At 39.2% G+C, this 20578-nt stretch overlaps 1 protein-coding gene across 1 annotated transcript in view; it reads right to left on the reverse strand.

The window, feature by feature from the left end:
* Pkia (cAMP-dependent protein kinase inhibitor alpha) overlaps positions 1-15863 on the reverse strand; it is a 75552-nt gene extending 59689 nt beyond the window's left edge. The window contains exon 1 of the mRNA XM_059253962.1: positions 15734-15863. The gene's annotated coding sequence lies outside the window, so the exon portion shown is untranslated. The remainder of the gene's footprint in view (positions 1-15733) is intronic.
* Between the last annotated feature and the right edge of the window lie 4715 nt (positions 15864-20578).

The following is a 20578-nucleotide window of genomic DNA, read 5'->3' on the forward strand; positions in this document are numbered from 1 at the left end:
ATTGAACTTCACCCTAGTATAGAGTGTAACAAAATGAGCAGGGTTTTGGTATCTCTTCTTCTCCACTCCAGTTTGGTAAATGTTTGTAGAACAAAGGGAAGAGGTAGAAACTTTTGTGTTCATGATAGGGCTTGAGAAAGTGGACTCTCACAACAGATCACCTGGTTTTAATCCTCTATTTCCTGCGCAGTCATGGATAATGTGCTCAATTATTCTATGCCTTGGTAGCCCTTCTGTGAAAGAATAATAACATGTACTTCTAGGATTGCTGTGAGCAAAAATTCATTTGGCTTTAAAACAGCTTCAGCACAGAGTTAGTGCACTGATATTTCTCACTTCGCTGGCTGTATGACACATTTAGATGTGGAAACATGGCGCTTGATGTGAGCAGCTGATTGGCTAAATGGAGAAAAATTGTAATTATTATTATTATATTATATATATTATATATTATATATATTATATTATATATATTATATAATTATTATTATTAGTTTCTTCTTTAAAGATGTGTGTGTGTGTGTGTGTGTGTGTGTGTGTGTGTGTGTGTGTAATAGGCATTTGAAAGTAGCCCAAAAGAGGTGTGCTGGGAACAGAACTCAGATCCTTTGTAAAAGCAGCACATACTCTTCACGGCTGAGCTATTTCTTCAGCCCCATTCTTCAAGCATCTTGCTTTTTACAACTGAAAAAACGAAATCACCAGTCTCTGACATTTTAGCAGCCAATGTGCACACTGAAAATGTAAGTCTTTGAAAGAGGGCTCTCACCATCAGACGTTAAAGAAACAAAGAAATAATGGACAATCAAGCTTTACTTCACTAGTTAATGACGCTACATACAAAAACACTTAGAAAAATTCATACAGAAAAAAAATTTCTAGTACTAAGAGCACATTTGGTGTTTCAATAACAGCAAGTGACTAATTCTTAAATAAAAACTAAAGCTAAAAATATTAATATATTTCTTTTCTTGCTTTCTTGTAGGAGCTGAAAGAATACTTGGCAGGTGTTAAACTATTTGAAAAAAAAACGAGCTACAGTGATGATGTTTCAGAAGCATTAAATAATACAAATCTCACAAACGAGTTCTTTAACTATTGCATATTTGAAAGATGCTTAATCAAAATGAACTAAATTTGTATAATGTAATTATAGGAGAGAATTTTCTGTGCACTTTGTATAACTTTTAAAATGGGAGATTATGAAGTTATGTGTTGCAATTAGATTCAATTTACAGAAATAATGTTATAGTATGGGAAATGAGTCTTAAATTGGACCTAGTGAACGTGTGTATCCTTAAATCAAGTAATAAGATTTCAGTAATGGTGGAATTACACAAGTACAAACTAGACTGGAATTATTCAAGTCAGGTTCCCCATCAGCACAGTCTGTGTTTGCTTACTCACATCGCAATCTTCAAGTAGTGTGTACGGTATACTCAGAAGTAGTTGATAATCAAAAGGAACACGAACTAGGATATGGTTAGGGGTGAAGTAGAAGAGTGAACCACACTTGAGAAGATGCTAACCGGGTCCATCTGGCTTGATGTAAATAGCCTGCCCAAAGGTCTTGCTGGTGTAGTTTGCAGTGGGGATTGCTGAGGGATCGGTACTCAGGAGCAGACTGGAGCCCAGTTCTCATTTGTGAGATCATATCTTACATACCATAGCAGAGAGGAAAACACTGCTTTGGCCTTGCCTTGCAATGAGTTTGATTTGGCGCTGCTGTTTCTTATGGATGCTCCTTAAATTGGCACATTACCACCATGAACTTCCAGTTCTCTGTCAGAAACATGAGCGTGTCTCTTGTTCTTCCAGCTTCAGAGTTGGTATGGTCTACCAGAAGAATGGACACTGGGCCGGGCGGTGGTGGCGCACGCCTTTAATCCCAGCACTCGGGAGGCAGAGCCAGGCGGATCTCTGTGAGTTCGAGGCCAGCCTGGTCTCCAAAGCGAGTTCCAGGAAAGGCGCAAAGCTACACAGAGAAACCCTGTCTCGAAAAACCAAAAAAAAAAAAAAAAAAAAAAAGAATGGACACTGGGATGCTTTGAGGATTATATAATGCCTCTAAAACATAATTGATTGTATCTAGTCAGGGATGAGGAATAATTCATCTTCCCCTACTATATTTGCCTTTTCAGCTTAGTTGTTCAAGAAAGCTATGAAACATTCACCTTTTAGCGTCTTTGCCTCGCTTTTAACAATGGTCAGCTAGTAAATGCATCTGCACAAGTCAATCCCCCCTGAGTTCTGGAAGCAGTGTATAGATGTTAAATGTACTTGATACAGCAGATGAGCACACACTGACTCTCTCTTGGCTTAAGCACTAACAAATGATTTTTCAATTTTCAATTTTCTTTGGACATATATATATATGTATATATATATATATATGTATGTATATATATATATAAACATTTTGTGAATAAAGATCTTTAGATGCTTGGCATTGTAATGTTGTTGCTTGGCACTTTATCAAAATGAAATTTTGGTTGTTCATATCTATGTTATTTCCTTCTCCAAGCATCTTGCAATTAAAGAAGTATCTATAAGCTATTATTTTAATGAATAAAATAATTTAGTGCAAATAACTCAAGGATCTACATTAGAAATCCATACATCTTAAAGGATATCACATTCTTGCACACTTAATGTTACCAAATGTCTCAAGGACTACCCCAATATTTGTATTTAATTAAAGACCATATACAGATTTTTAAATGTATTTCATATATAATGTTAAAGTGACTGACGCATTGGAAAGCTTATGTAAAACTCCAGATTCTTTTCTTTTAATGAATTTACGTATTAGATTTTAAAAGCAACAGAACTAGAGATTTAAAAATTCTAAATGGACTTTATAGAATTGTTACTTAACATCTATTCTACTAATAATTAGTGAAAGTCATAAGGTAAGACAGAATAAGCACTGCAGGTTATTTGTTAATTTTATTAAGGTCACAGTTATATAGTACAATAATTTTAAAACACTTAATATCAAATATATTTTATCATCTATAGGTGTCATCAATAGGTACCTGTAATTTATAAAACAATTGTATAAGCTATATTCCCAAACCCTACATCATTTCATTATTATCTTGATAATACTATGTGATTAATGGGGCAGAAACTCTAGTATTTATTATTAATTTTTTTGACACAGGGTTTCTCTGTGTAACTCTGGCTGTCCTGGAACTCTCTCCATAGACCAGCCTGGCCTTGAACTCAGAGATCCATCTATCTCCACCTCCCAAATGCTGGGATTAAGAGCATGTGACTCCCAAATGCTGGGATTAAAGGTGTGTGCCACCACCGCCTGTCTAAGTGGGGCAGAAACTCTAAATGAGGGATTTTTTATATATAATATGAAATTTCAAATAGCAATTTTGAGAAATCATAACAGTGACATCAGTAACTTTCAAATTTGATTGACCTTACAGTTGTAGTACTTTTAACCTGTTAATATTTTATAGTTGAACTAAAATTCCTAAACTACCATTGCTATTAAGGAAGAGTTTACATGTACAAGAAATACAAATCACAGATACAGAGTTGTGATGTAACCAACCTGCTGTGAATAGACGACATCCAAAGTTGAAGATACTTTTTGTATAGCTAATCCAGGGATCAATCTATCCTAATCCCACTTCTATATATACTCAGAATATGTACACTAGCCTACAGTTGTGCTAAAAATACACCTACTTTATATCAAACTGCTGAATTACAGTGTAATTAATAAGCACTGTATTTAATGTTGGAAATTGAATGGTTCTAGGTATTTTTGCTATTAATGCAAATTACAGTTGTTATTAAAGTCCTGTAAAGTTGAAAAATCTAAGTTGAACAGTCTTAAATTTGGGGCAATACACACACAGACACACACATATAATGTTTCACAAATTAATAAAATGTAAATATTGAATGATATCATATTTTTCTCTAAAAGGAATTTCTGTTTGTACAATTTAGTACATGATTAAATACACTACAACCATGTCATTTCACCATAGTATGTTTTGAAAAATGTATCATCAAGTAATTCTATCATTGTGGGAATACCATCATGTATTGTAATGAAGATATCTGCATCAGTAGCTGACATAGTCCACTATGAGTGAATATACAGTCAGCCATTGAGCAAAATATGTGATACATGACTATTTACTTAATAAATTGTCCAAATGTACACACATCTATCAGTTTATATATCATTAATCCTAAGAGAAATTTATTATGGAGAGCAGTTTTAAAAAAGAGGTTTTTTTCCTTTCAATTCTGATGGATAGGTCTGGCCTTTAGGCATTTTTTTTACTATAATTTTACTCCAAGGTAATGCAGAAGAAATCCAGTGTAACTGTGTAACTCGGGGTATTTGTTAAATGAATTCTTTACATGAAAGTGTTATGAGACTAAATTTATGATGAAGCTTGACATAAATATAATTGAAATCAGTAATCAGCTATTTTTAAAAACCTGGCTAATATTCTCCTGGAGTCATGATGGTGAAGACAGATGAATAAATGTCAGATCAGATTTGGTTTTCCGACTTAAAAAAAAAATCACAGCTCCTTTGGTCCATGCTCTAGTTTGAGCTCAGTAACTTCCTTCTTAGATTCTAGGATGACAGGGCACTCTGCCAAGAACAGAAAAGTGTGAGCATCACAGGGCACTTTCTCTCTACATTCTCTAACATAAAAAGTAAGGGATCCATAACAAATATACCCGATCATGTTCAGTAGCCATGGCAATGTCTGAGTTCTAAAACACTCCGTTCAATTAGGACTAGAGAGGCACTGTGGCACACGGCCTGAAAAACAGATAGACGAGAAAAATTCCTTTGCATTGGACGAGGTATCACTCAAAGGAGAAAATCCGATGAGAAGGGCAGAAACAGCTGCTGAAAAAACAATCTAAGCTAGTATGCTGTTCAAGCTAAAAGATCACAGTGTTCAGGCCTTTGTTTTCCCCTAACTGAGTAGTAGTAATAAGTCAGTAATACACATTTATTAAACATTTAAATAAATATCTATAATTCAGGTTTTATACAGTACATGTGCAGATATTAAAATGCAACTATGTTTTCTTTGTAAAAATTGATTCAGAAAACATGTATTATTCAAATTTTAATGAAATTCAACTTTGTAGTGATCAAGTATTTGAAATAGAAAGGTCATGAATATAGACACACACATAATCTATACATATTTATTCACATATAACTAACTAAAGAAAATTAGCTTACAACATACATAAAACACTTCTATTCATCTGTGATAAATGTACAAATACAGAAATGTGCATCTTTCACAGAGGTATTTTCCTTGTTCTCAAGGCAACATTTTAGAATGAGACTAGGTCCCATGTCCATCCTTTGATGAATGTCTGATGAATTTCCTGTTCCCATGTATTGGCTTCAAATTGAGGAGATATTCACTAATGACATATGCTTTTATCCGAGGTAATGATGGTATTCTATCCCCAGATAAACATAAAGAGATCACCAATCCCAGTGAATCAATACAAGTGCAGCCAGAGCTGTCAATCACCACAAACATCTCACTTAAAAATTATTTTAATAAAGTATATGTGTATGGGTTTGTATGTAGGTATGTGCATGTGAGTACAGGTGCCTGTAAAGGCCAGAAGGGAGCACTGGATACCCAGAAGCTGGAGTTACAGGTAGTTGTTAAGTTTCTGATGTGGATGCTGGGAAACAAACTTGGGTCCTCTGAATGGGCAATATGGACTCCTAAGAGTTGAGCCTTCTCTCTAGCTGTGACATACTAATTTTGAACTATGATTTGCATACTATAGAATACATAGGCCTTTGATGGTTTTTGTACCAGTTTCATTAAGCACAAATAAATGATCCATGTAAATAAGATAAAGCCATTCAACAACAACAAAAAACTGAAGTCTGCTTTTCAAGAATTAACTGTCATTGTATCAGAGAATTTGTGTTTCAGGCATTGCATTTTTAAAATACTAGTTTAAAGTTGTTGTTAATTAAATCTAATTAGCTGTACCTAGTAATGAACCATTCTGTGAATATTAATTTTTGTGAGCTTTAAATATAAATACATGTAACAGACCAATCCCAGCTCTGTTTCATGTACCATATAGTTACAGATCAATTTTCCTTTTTGATAATTTAATTATTTTGATTAGCTATATAAAATTTCACCCATTTTTACACATTAAAAAGGTATGTTCAAAATGCATTGTCATAAATTCTCAAAAAATTAAATAAAAAATTGTTTTAAAAATATTTATCATTTCCCCAGATGATGAACAGCAGTCGCTTAAGCTCTTGTCTGAGGCAGATATAGACATTAATAGTGTTTATGGATTAAAGCTATCCTTTCCTTAGGGATTCAACACTGTCACTGGAAAAAGAAAACAGCAACTGTGTTTCTCCAGGGAAGAGGCAGCTCCATTTCTTCATGGCACTTGGCTTCTGAAATCAACACCCCCACATAACATCCTCACTGCCATCTGATAGTCAGTGACAAGTGCGAGTAGACATTCAACATAATTCAGAGAGGAAAGAAGATGCCAGTCACTTGAATCAGATTATCCAATCAGTTGCCTGAAAGTCAAAAATAGAAGCTGAGTCTAATTCCCACAGGACTGCAGGATCAGAGCCCATTGCTTTGAAATAGCACTCCAGGAGGCTCAGGCATGGTCAAATAACTCACCTTGCTAGCAAATGAATTACAAACCCAATTTCATTTGACACATTGAGAACCTAAGTGGTTGCCCAAACTATTGAAAAAAAAAAAAATGGAAAGGGAACTGGAGAGCCCAGTGGTCAGTGTACATGTTTTAACTGATCTCAGAAACGACTAAAGAACTGCATTAGGATGCTGTATAAAATTACTGTCAATTTATTTGAAGAAAAAAACATAAAGCAAAGAAACCCACACTAACCATATACTCAAGCAACCTGAAATCAACTCAACTTCTTCCTTTTATGACATTTCACTGCCTTCTCGTCTCATTTCCCATGCTACTTGCTAGGAAGGAGAATTTAAACACTGCAAATATTTTGTGTAACAGGTTACTGTCTTTTCTCTCTAAGATAATCGAGACATCAAGCACCATCCCCCTGTTCAGTGAGCTGGTCTTCCGTCAGATCATTTTGCATAAGATTTAATTTGGGGGTGAATAGTGACTTCACAATGTCACACGATGGCATTATAGGTCTACTGGCTCAAATCGTCATTTAAGTGGAATTGAATTCAAATGAGTAGGTTTTGGTGTGTGTGTGTGTGTGTGTGTGTGTGTGTGTGTGTGTGTGTGTGAGAGAGAGAGAGAGAGAGAGAGAGAGAGAGAGAGAGAGAGAGAGAGAGCATAGGTTAGAAGAGAGTGAGTGTCAGATCCCCTGGGACTGAAGTTACAGACAGTTGTGAGCCATGTGTGGGTGCTGGGAATTTACCCAGATCCCCTGGAAGCCTGGAAGAGCAGTCAGTGCTCCTCTTAATGGCTGAGCCCCAGCCCCAGTTTTTAACTATTGAGAACCATCAAACGAGATGACACTTGGTTACACGGCCCTGTCAAAACTTCATTTGAGGAGAATGCTAACATAGCCTTTTCAGAATAAATCCTTCTCAAAAACCAGCAAGCATACTTTATAATTAGAAACAAAAACGTGTAATTTTTTTTCCAAAAATCTGATATTACTGACATACTACCAGTCAGTAGTGAAAATCTGCTAATCTTTAAAGCTAAGCTCAAGTTTGAGGACTAGGAAAGATTATTACCAGTGATTGTTTTTGACATCCACCAGCTCTTAAGGCACTTTGGCATATTCTATCAGGATTAAGTTTGTAATTGCATGAAAATATTGAGATCTGGCTGTCCCCTTCCTATATTACAGTTATCAAGAGAAGCTGAGCACGAAGGAACAGGGATGAAAGTATAAGAAAAGGCAATAAAGATATTACTGACTTTTCTATTTATTCAGTTAAATTCAAAGTTACACAACAGAAGGATTCAGTAGATTGCTTGCACTACAGCTATGATCTCAACGAAAAGCTTAAAGCTTGTACCTTTTTTTTCTCATAGAAGCTGCCATGTATTGTTTAAGAAGTGTCCACATTGTTCATATAGGCAAAGTCAGAGTGGGTATTTTAAGACTGCTCTTCTGAGAAATAAGGACAACAGCAAGTAAGAAGAGAACTGTCCATCAATAAGTCTCTCCACCTCTAGCAACAAAGGAAAAACATCCATAAAATACCACTGTTATCTGTCTAGGGCCTACTTTGTGGAATGATTTTGTTCATTAAATATAAATTCTTGTAACCCATTAGTTTTAAATATCCCTTAAATATATGTCACAACATTCATTCTTTTATCTTTATATTATAGAGTTTCTCCTCCCCTGCACAAGGTAACTAAGGCACGCTTATGCAGTGAGTAGTTACATCCTGTAGTTCCACTGATGCTTTCGATATTCCAAACACTGGATAATTCAGCTTAAGTACTAGGTGGTGGATTTTTTTAGTTGTGTTTCAAGAAAATAAAGTGGGGAACAGCTTTTTATCAAATTGGCATAGGAGATAACTTCCTGAACAGAACACCAATAATGTAGGCACTAAGATCAACGATTAATAAATGGGACATGAAACTGAAAAGCTTTTGTAAGTCAAAGGACACTGTCAATAAGACAAAATGGCAGTATACAGAATGAGAAAAGATCTTCACCAACTTCACATCTGACAGAGGGCTAATATCCAATATATTAAGAACTCAAGAAAATAGACATCAACAGACTAAATAATCCAAACAAAAAAAATGGTACAGATATAAATAGAATTCTCAATAGAGGAATCTCAAATAGCTGAGAAACACTTAAAGAAATGTTCAGCATCAGTAGTCATCAGGAAAATGCAAATCAAAACAACTTTGAGATTCCATCTTACACCTGTCAGAATGGCTAAGATCAAAAACACAAGTGACAGCTCATGCTGGAGAGAATATGGAGCCAGGGGAACACTCCTCCACCACTGGTGGGAATGCAAACTCTGCAGCCACTTTGGAAATAAATGTGGAGATTCCTGAGAAAATTGAGAAGAGATCTACCTCAAGACCCAGCTATACCACTCCTGGGCATATACCCAAAGGATGCTCCATCCTACCACAAGGACTTGCTCAACTATGTTCACAGCAGCTTTATTCATAATAGCCAGAAACTGGAAACAACCTAGATATCCCTCAACCTAAGAATGGATAAGAAAACGTGGTATATTTACACAATGGAGTATTACTCAGCTGTTAAAAACAAAAACAAACAGCTGGTTTGTGGTGGCACACGCCTTTAATACCAGCATTCATGAGGCAGAGACAGGTGGATCTCTGAGTTTGAGGCCAGCCTGTTCTAAAAAGTGAGTTCCAGGACAGCCAGGCCTACACAGAGAAACCCTGTCTCGAAAAACAAAAACAAAAAAAACCAAAAATAACATCTTGAAATCTGCAGGCAAATGGATGGAAGTAGAAAAAATTCATCCTGAGTAAGGTAACCCACACTCAGAAAGACAAACATGGTATGTACTCACTTATAAGTGGATATTAGCTCTAAAGTAAAGGATAATCATGAGACAGTCCGCAGACCCAGAGAGGCTACATAACAAGGAGGGCTTAAGTGGGGATACAAGGATCTCCCTGGGAAGAGGAAATAGAATAGATCACATGGGTGGATGGTTGGGGTTGGGAATAGGAGGGATCAGGTTGTGGCAGGGGGAGAAAACACTGGGACAAACGACTGGAATTGGGGTGAATTTGAGGCGAGGTGCAATGGGAACCTGGTGCAAGGGAAACTCCACAAAAGCTACAAGAATAACCTTAGCAAAGAAAGTAATGGGGACACAGAGCCTGAACCAACCACCTTCTGTAACTGGAAAGGCCTCAAGTGGAGGGATTGGGACGCCCACCAAGCCACAAAAACTTTGACCTACAGTTTTTCCTGTCTTTAGAGTGTTCTGGGACCAGAGCCTAGCAGAATCTTCATCAAAGAGACCAGAGAGACTTCATCCAGCAACTAATGGGAGAAGATGCAGAGTCCCACAGCTAAACATTAGGCAGAGCTTGGGAGTCCCGAGGAAGAGGGGGAGGAAGGATCTGAGGGACCAGAGGACCCACAGAGTCAATTGACTGGGACTCCTGGGGGTTTGCAGAGGCCAAGGGGCCTGTCTTAGGTCCTCTGCATGTGTGTTATGGCTGGACAGTTTGGTGTTTCTGTGAGATTCATAACAGTAGGAGTGGGGGTTGTCTCTGCCTCATCTGCCTGCTTGAGGGATCTTTTTTTCCTTTTGTGCTGCCTCATCCAGTCTTGAAGTGATGGTATGGCCCTGGTCTTATTGTACCTGTTATGCTTGTTAGGTTGATGTCCCTGGGAGACCTGCTCTTTTCTGAGGGGAGGTGGATTTGGGGGAGAGTGGAGGTAGCGGGGAGAGACTGGGGGAAGGAGGGAGGAGAAACTGCAATCTGGATGTAATATATGAGAAAAACAAACAAAAAGAAAAACTAAAATGATATATCAGGAAGACAAAGTAGATTTACCATAAAGCTAGTCCATAAATTTGAACTTAAAAAACAGATCATGCTTTAGATTAGGCTAGATACAACGATCCATTTCTGGAACTTGAGACAAAGAAAAATTGCTACAGATCATTTTACATTAATTCATCGTTGTTAGAAGACTTGACATCTGTGATGCACTGGCACTATCCTGAAATGACAGAATATGTGAGACTTGAAATCTTCCAATATTTATGCAGAGTGTTTTCCTTCGCAAACTACAAATGAAAAAATGTGAGACTCTCTCCTTACTCAGATTATGCTAGATGGATTCCCTTTTATTACTTGGGTTCATTTGCAAGATTGTTGGAACTGGTTCAGCCATAAACATAAATACTATCTGCTGAAGAAGATCACAATTTTCATAATTAGCTTACATATTCAAACCTAAATGTTTACGCATACTTCCACCAAATGTAAAATGCAGTAACTTTTATGTTATATATAAACAGGATATATAACTTTATGTTATATACATATAACTGCTATGTCCATAACAATATAACCATGGCTTGAAATCACAAGACAACTATGAACTTAATACATACTTACAACCTATTTTTGACTAAATAAATTATGGCATACACATAGAAAACTGGTAAATATTATTAATTTTCTAAATAGCATTATGCATGTTAGAAACATAATGTACTGAAAGTGTTCTGCAACTAAAAATTACAAAATCCAGTATATGCATAGAATAAGATAGCTTTAAATTAGAATGAAATCCTGACACAGAGTGGTATGGATGAACTCTGGATGCATTGTGTTAAGTGTAAAAAGCCAGACATAATAAGACAACTAGTGTAATATTTCTATTTTTTATGACAAAATAGACAATTTTATAGGCACAGATAGAGAGAGTACTAGGGCCTAAAGGGTACAAAGACTGGTGGATTACTATTTGACGCACAGAGTCTGTTTAGGATGATGAAAAAGTTCTGAAAATGGATAGCATAGTGTTTGTAGAACACTTCAAATGTATGCAATTAAATGAGTTAAAATGGTAAATTGATGTGTTATGTAATTTCAAATCTTACATAGTTAAATTACTATACTAATTTTAAGATACATAAAACTTATATACAATATATATGTTCCAGTTTCCCATAAGTGTGTACACTGTCACATTTTTAAAAATTACAAAATACACTATAAAATTTCAATTTATTTCATGAGTGGGGATAGTCGAAGGTTTTTTAAAAAAATTACACTAAGTTGTTGTGCTTATACAATGTCATATTTTGGCTAGAAACCAAAAGATTTAGGGGGAATGTAGAGAAAGTGACAGCTGAGGGTGTCCTCTTGAGTTTTCAATCTCTCCTTCTTGATGTTTTGTTCCTACGACACCTGTTAGAATTAACAGCGGCCCTGCCAGCTAGTTCCAGCCTCACACATTCCAGCTGAGAATTTTAATGCATTTCTCTTTATTCAAGGCGATATGTGTCTCCTTACACTGGAAATTGTTTGGCGGATGAACATAATTTATCATTGTTTCCTTCACTTGACAAAGACAAATACATTTCTGCAGCGAGCAATATTAAGAGTAAATTACAAATGAAGGAGATATAAGTTTTTCTAATGATAAATGAGTGTGTCTCAAAGCGGACTACAGCAGTCAACTTCTGGCAGTGTTCCTCTACACATTTGTCAACACAGTAATCTAAGTTTGGGTCCCTTAGTCATGAAAGATCCATAACATTTTCCCTGGATACACATAGCTGGGCACTGTAAAATTTGTTGCTGGTAATATGCTGATTTTAGTCCTGGACTTTGTTTTGTATGTCTGCATTTGATAAAGAGACAGTGCATCTTCACATGAAAGGTTAGTGTAAGACATAAAAAAACAATAGGGATTTAGACAAAGGAGAAGAAAGCTTATCTCATTAGAGAAGGCGTTGTGGAAGAGCCAGGGGCAGCTGTGAACAAGACCTGGCAGGATGGCTAACCATGCCTGCTATCAGGAGGCGTGTATGGGAATGAATTAATGTATGGCTGGGCATTGGTTGCTTTGAGAGGGTTAATGAGCTGGATGAAGAGATCTCACTCTGCATGGTAGGTATTATTTATCATAAATACTGAAAAAAGTAGAGTATTGCAGACCTCTGTCCATCAAGACACCACTAGTAATATTCAAAGTAGCTTTTTGTGTTTGTTTGAGATAGGGTTCCATACTTTAGCTCAGAACTCCAATATAACACCATTTTCCCCACTCATTCTCAGTAGAGGAACTGGATAAACAAAAATGACATTTATTCCTTTGTCTTTCTTTTCCATTTTTTCATTATTTCAACTCAAGGCTATTTTAAGTGCAGCAAATGGCAGCAATACAAACCATGACATATTCTTTTGTCATGAGAAGTCAACTCCGACCTCTCAATTTGCCCCTGCTAAGGATCTGATATTACTGCCTGCTAGACATCAACGGTGTCCATGTGGTGTGAAAGCAACTGATTGACTTCAATTCTATCTTGTCAAACATACAGGAACGCTCACAGCTCATTTAGCACCTAATTCTGTGAAGCATTCTGTTCTCCATTCCTTCTTCATTTCTGAATACCAACCAGCTAATTCATTCTCTTTTTCACCCGAGAAACTTGTAAAGTAAAGGAAATACAGTGATAAATCAATTCCAGTCGAAGCACAATTAATGTGTGAGCGTGAATGTATGTGCATGTGTAACTGTGTGTGTGTGTGTGTGTGTGTGTGTATGAGAGTGAGTGAGTTCCTACTTAGAGCTCTAAGTTTATAAATATTTCTCAAAATTGTTTAAACATAACAAGGTCCATATCTGGAGTTCCGTATGTGTCCTGTCCTCCTCATTTGTACCAGAATGAAAATGACATCTTAAAGTTGTCTTCTTCCCTACAAGGTGCCTTTGACTCCAGTCCTTCACTTAGTAGATTTGTTTCCAGTGAAAACATTGGCAGGCATCCTACCAGCTCACCAAGCACCAGCCCCTTGATCCTGAACCGATTTCTTTCCTCAGAAACCAAATAACAGAGTCTTAGAATTTTTAACTACTATTGGGATGTTCTCAGATAGCTCTCTCTCAACCAAAACATATAGCTCTTAGCATTATAGAAATTGTTTTTATTCCTGTAGGATCGAGTGATCATTATATAATCGGACTTGGATTTAGAAAGCATTGAGCTAAGTTTTTAAAAGGGATTATTTATATTTATTATAAAATTAGTTATTTTTCAGAAGAAAATGATTGATGCATTCAGTATTTTTAAATCAGGAAAGGTCATGGTAGTAAGGACTTCCCCCACCCCCAAATCTTATTCTCTGTTTCCTTTACTAGAAGATGTTATTGAGTCAAAACTCTAGAATCTCAAGTGTTAAATACCTGAAATACAAACCACGTTCAAAACACAATCACAACAATCAACAAATAAAAATGGCCCTCAGTTCCTGAAAATCCCCGAGACAGTTGGTGGAGTGGACCATTTTATGGTGGGCACCCCCTCCCTCTGCTCGGGTACTGAGAGTGGAGACAAAGGAACAAATCCACATCTTCCTAGAGTGGATTTCTCACAAGGAATTTGTAATTAGAAAAGTAGCACCAATGCACACTAGAATTAGCCTGACTTCAGAGAAATCGCACCCTGGGAAGGAGAGACAAGCAACCGTGACATTTTAGGTTAGATTTTGTCCTCTTCTTCATTGCCTTATCACCTTCTCTACTGAAGGAAACCGCATGGCTGTTGAGTGAAACCGCTTTTCCAATTTCAAGTGTCGGGATGACAGATCTTTAAAATTAAATGGAATTCTGGCTCATGGACTCCGCACAATCTGGCTTACTGTAATGGCTCTGATGGTGAGGTACACATCCGCAGCACCCACCACAGCCATCTTAACGCTTCACATCATATTCAGATGTATGCAACTAGGTGACAACAGGAATAAGGACTTGGGCTGGGGGGGCGGTGTGTGTGGGGGACCGGCAGCGGAGGCTCAGAGTGTGAGGAACCTATATACAAGGAGACAAACCTGGGATGATCAAATAATCCAAGCCTGGGATTGGGCAGACCGCCAGGCTTTCTGTCTGCCAATGGGAAAGCCCCATTTGGAGGTTATTGAGGAATCCTAGCACAAGCACGCTACTTATTTTTTTGGAATGGTTGCCCCAAACTCTGATAGCTAATTTTCTTACATCCCGGAGAGCTAAATTTTTTTTTTTTTAAGAGAACTAGATAGACTGCTATTTCCAGTGTTCCTCTACCCATGGCTGTACAGAGAAAACTGCCTGCAGAGCCCAATATAGTCTGTTTTCCCACCCAAGCCATTGTGACTATCCGACCAGAGTGACTGCAAGAAAGGCAGTTAGAGAAAACCATGTTGGTCCTGAGCGGAAAGCAGGGCATTTTATTCTATGCGTCTGGGCAAAGTACACTGGTCGTAGTATGTTAAGGGAATACCCAATAAGGAACCCTGTGAGAGGCAATGCCCTTTTTGGGTCCTTGATGAAGTCAGCCACGGAACTGAAGGAGCACCAGAGATGATGAGTTGACCTGTGAGTAGATACAGCCTCTCTGTAAATCAATGAACTGATTGACAGGGAAGATGAAAATGAAGGGAGAAACTGCCAAGTGCAGCCCACGGCAAGCAGAACTCGGAGGAGAGCGAAGTTTTCCCTCCACCCGGACTCCCAAAGGCACAGCATTGAAGCGAGCAGGTGTTATGACATTGAGGTGAGTGAAGAAACACCCTGACACCAGGGATGGCAGAGAACCAAAGAAGACACAGAGGGGCAAGATTACTGACGACTTCCCCAACTGCTTCCAAGGACATGATGCTCCCAAGCCAGGGAATGACCGAAGGAAGGTGGAAGACACAAAGGTAAAACGGGCACTCAGACTGTTCAGACTGTTTCACATTTCGAATCCTCCTTGGTGTCTAAACCAACATGCTACGGAAATGGTTGATCACCTTTAAGAGCTGGAGGCTGAAAGCCCCTTTGTTTGCTAGGGAACATCCTCTCCTCCCATCTCCAAAGCAAGGCTGATCAACCTTTCACTCCCTTACTCCTTTTCCCTCTGCAGAACGCAGCAGGGTTATCTCTTCTTTTCCGGGTCTTACAAAGCCAGTCATCACCCAGGCAGAAAGCCCGGCTCCGGGCGGCTATCGCGGGCTAGTGGCTTACCTTCAGGATGGAGAGGCGCGTCCTGGCTGCCCCGGGCTGCAGTCCCGCCGTCTGGCCGCGTGTGCTGGGATCTCTGGGCTCGCGCGGCCCCCGCCCCACCTGCAGCTGCAGCCGCCGCTGGCTACTCCAGGCGGGCCGCATGAAGTCATCCCCCGCCGGAGCAGCGCACTTGGTGCGAGCCGCGGGGGGAGACGCTCCCCTCTCGGGGGCAGACCACCGCATCTGCCAGCTGCACCCGACACACGCTGCTCCCCGGCGTGAAGGCTGATCTTCTGTGAACGATTTTGCACACCAGGCATTGCCGGACTGTGCAAGAAAAGAGAAGGGACAGGCAGACTTTCTCTGTCTTTGCTTCCCGTCCTCCCCTGTCACTGTGGCTGTTTGGACAGCTCCATCTGACTGTGTGGGTTTCCCAGCCTCTCCATCTTCCTTATCAGTACTGTTCATTTCGCTGAATTTGAGGGCTGATTGTCTATTGAGATAAACAGTCAAATACTCCGGAAAAAAAAAATTCTAAGTGGGCAATCGGTCTTTTAAAATACAGCACAGCACGATTCATTTGCTTTTCACACACACACACACACACACACACACACACACACACACACACACACACACACACCAGTTACAGCAGTTATAGCAGGTATGAAAGCTGAACGCTTTGGAACTCTCGTATTCCTGCTATTGTGATAGAATGGGGTTCTCCCAACTCAGTGAAGAGGGGCAGAACACAGAAATCACCCAAGGACACAGAGAAGGGTCATCCCAGGATTTTAGTGCTGTTCCTGCCCAACACCCTACTCGTTCCCTCTGCTCTTCTTACCCACCAGTCCCCCCATTTGGGGGAAACTGTCTGGGTGAAAGCTATAATATTTGAAAATCAAGAGGCAGAATTCACATCTACAGATGGCTGTAACTCCCAAAGGATTTCTCAGAATTTCCCTTGGGGAAAAAATAAACGTTGGGGTGCACACAATCCTCTTGACCTTGTCTCTTCCAATTAGCAGCGACTATTAAGGTTGTTATGTTTCTCCCTCCACGCTCCTGCTTTTTTTCCTTCCAAGTTACTGACCAAACCAGCGGTTTAGGGGCTTGGTGGCCGCTGAGGATTTTCAGTCTTTGTTGCTTGGCCAGGGTTTCTTTCCCCACCAAGTCAATTCCAAGCAGGGATTTTCCTTATCACCAGCATTCTGCAGGGTGGAGGTTCCTCATTCGACTTATGTTGGCCTTCCCCGTGATCGTTACATCATGTGGGTATTACCCTGGGAGTCTGGCCAGTGTCTTACACTGAAATTGCACAAGGTCACAGAAGATACTCAATGAAAACTTCCTTCTCCTCTTATCACTTCCAGAACAGAGGAGGTAGGGTATCCAACAGAGATAACAAACAAAATAAAACAAAATTAATAAGTCAGAATTTGGCATGTGGAGTGTGCACACTTGAAATTTGGGACAACTTAGACCATCTCTGTGAATTATTTTCCTAAGATTAAGCCCTCTTTCCTATCGCAGAATGCTGAATTCTTAACTTGCATCATAGAGGTATAGGCATATAGTTCATAATTGCAGAATAAGGTTGAGAAATAACATCTTAATTTCATTTATATCTAACTTAAATTAGCCTTGAATATGTACTTTAAATGTAAATGTGGTAGAGACCTCAATAACAGTGAGCATACTGGAATGTTGTCACTAGCAGAAATGACAGATGACCCTTCAACGAAGTTTTTAATTGCTAGATCGCCATATTAGTACTTTTCAGTGTTTAATAAATGTCATTTTAGCACAGTGTTAATGTTTAGGTGAACTGAGGAATTAGTAGTTTCCCATATGTCCCACTCCCTGTATTCTCTACCATAAGCGTCACACCGGAACACAGCAGCTTCTTTACAATTAATAGCCAACACTCATATTAACTAAAGGTTAATACAGATTTCTCTAGATTTCCTAGTGTCTTCAACTCCTTTCTATACTCCTCTCCAAGATACCACCTTATATTTAATTGTTGTATCCCCCAAGGTAAGTCCAGGCTGTGACAGTTTCACATTAGTTTTGATGACTTTGACAGCTGAAGGGTAGACGTCAAGCATTTTGTAGAATTCTACAGTACTGCAGGGTGGCTGATATCTTTCTTGTGACGAGACTGGAGTTATAGGTTATGGAAATGATGACCACAGAGGTGAAGTGCCCTTTTCAGGACAGCGTCTAAGATTACACACAACACAATGATACGACTGTTGAGGTTGACTTTGACCGGCTGACAGACAGACAGGGTTTTCTGTTGTAAGTAAGGCTGTGAAGCCTATCACTATGGCACTGTTGGAAACTAGTCACCATGTGAAGCCAAAACCCATGGGGGGCTGTGTTCAACCCGTGAGGATGCATTGTGTGCATAGTAATGTGAATAAGTGAAATCCTTCCACATATTAGCTTTGTCTACACTCCCCCATGTATAATTTAGTTCAATTGGTTAATATAGATATGGGTTTTATACATTTGATAACAATCTAATGTTTTATTTTATTGTTCAAAATATTCCAGGTTTAGTCAGTCACTGAAAGCTCTGTCAGTTGGTAGCTATTTAATTCTTTAGTATTAATCACACTATATGTGTATAACAATTCCCTGGGTTTTGAGAATGTTCCAGGCTCAGAACTGCCTATAACTGCAATCAGTCATTTCCTCAAAGAGACCTATTTCCATTTACTGAAGAATGACAAGAGAAACTAAGATATGGACTCCAAGTTTGTTTCTGAGTAATGAGATGTTGATTAGGCTTTCAATACAAGAGAGCAAAGTTCTGTATATATGTATTAATTATGTGTATACACACACCAATAAATATTTCTGTATGTACCATGTGTGTACCCAAATATCTGTAAACCAGTTGAGACCTATAAGGGCCTCAGATTGCTCTATTATTCAAAGATCCTTCAAGCCTACCTCCCTTGCTTATCTGTGAATGATAATTCCAACAGTGAGAGATATGACTCTACTATTATTTACTCAATTGTTGAACTCCAGTGCCTTATACAGGCATAGCAGCCTTAGAATTATTAATCCATCTCTCTAATAATCATATTTTTCAAGTGTATAACTAAATAAAGCTATGACTATATATGGGATTTGTGTGTAGACAGTCTTTCTACGTAGTCCTGACTCTCCAGGAACCCCCTCTATCCAGATTGTGTGTGTATGTGTGTGTGTGTGTGTGTGTGTGTGTGTGTGTGTGTGTGTTCCTTCATGTGAGTGTAAGTGCCCTCTGTGGTGTACATGTGGAAGTCTAGAGAGCAATTTCTGGTATTAGTTTTTACCCTCCACTTTTTTCTGAGGCAGGGGTCTTGTTATTCTTTGTTGGCTGCCAGGCTAGTTAGCCTACAATGGCTTCAGGGCTCCTCCCATCTCTGCTTCCCATCTTACTTAGAAGAGCCAGGGTCAGATCTACTATCAGGCCCCTCTTTACTTGCTGCTGGGGATCTGTACTCTGGTCCTTACCTTTGAAAGGCAAGTACAAACTGTCTCCATAGTCCCAGGTATTGCTATTCATTTATTTGTTTGTTTGTGTATTTATTTATTTATTTAATTCATGAAATAGAATCAGTGTGTGGACACTGCCAGGGAGGAGACAAAAGTCAGCATTAAGTGGACAACAGCATGGTGAGAGGCATAGGGAAATGGATAAAAAAGGGGGAATAATAAATACGAATATTTTATTTCCACACACAACGTTGAGGTCTGTGCTCTTGGAAGTAGACACTCACTAGAGCCCATGCAAACAAACATACAAACAAACAACAAATAGTCCCCACCTCAAAGGAGCAAGAGGAATTTACTTTTGGGCCAAATACGAGTGACTGGGAACTCAGAATTAGGGGACCCCAAACTCCATTTAAACATGGTAATGATCTGATGAAGTTCTTCCTGTGACAAAACAAAGGAAGTCATAAATCAAGGCACTTCTCACATGCGTTAGGAGAAACGTTAAGGAGATGGGTATGATGGTGGCTTTTGTCAGAACAGTCTGTGGGCATTTTCTGGATTGCAGATTGGTGTTGGAGGGCCTCTCACTGCAGGTGGTGCCCTCTCTGAACAGGTGGGCCCCAGACTGTAGAAGAAAGCAAGCTGAGCGGGGTGGTGATGATACACACATCTTTAAGCCAAGCACTGGGAAGGCAGAGGCAGGCGAAGTGTGAGGCCAGCCTGGTCTACAGAGCGAGTTGCAGGACAGCCAGGGCTACACGCAGAGAAACCTATTACTGTAATTAACTAGGCAATTCCATGTAATTTATGTGGTAAACAAGAGAGGTTTATTTCTGGGATAACTTACAGCCAATAGGGGTTGGTTACAGGATCCTGGAGAGATGAGGTACCATCCAGTGGAGAACTCTGGCTTGGTGTCCCATCCAGCTTCCAGGATCCTGAGGTATCCAGAAGGGCAAGCATGTATGTACCTCTAGTCTTAAGGTGTCCCTCTCAGCCACGCCCAAAGGGCAGGTCACCCCTGGGGGCTGGTCATAGGCAGGTACCTGTTGTCACTCTAGGGGCAGTGTTTCAAGGTCAAAGCTGGAACAGCTACCCACTACAGAAACCCTCCCTCCAAAAACCCAAAAAAGAAAAAAAAAAAAGAAAAGAAAGAAATAAAATAAAAGAAAGCAAGCTGAGCAAGTCTGTCATCATGGTCCTCCATGGTGTCCCAGGTTCCTCCTACCTTGAGCTCCTGCCCTTTCTGTTCTCAGAGATGGGCTGTCAACTGGCAGGGCAAACAGACATCGTCCTTTTCTCCCCAAGCTGAATTTGGCCATGGCGTTTATCACAGCAACAGCAAAGTAATTAGGACCTACTGGT

This window comes from Peromyscus eremicus, chromosome 2 (assembly GCF_949786415.1).
Source record: "Peromyscus eremicus chromosome 2, PerEre_H2_v1, whole genome shotgun sequence".
Classification (NCBI taxonomy): domain Eukaryota; kingdom Metazoa; phylum Chordata; class Mammalia; order Rodentia; family Cricetidae; genus Peromyscus; species Peromyscus eremicus.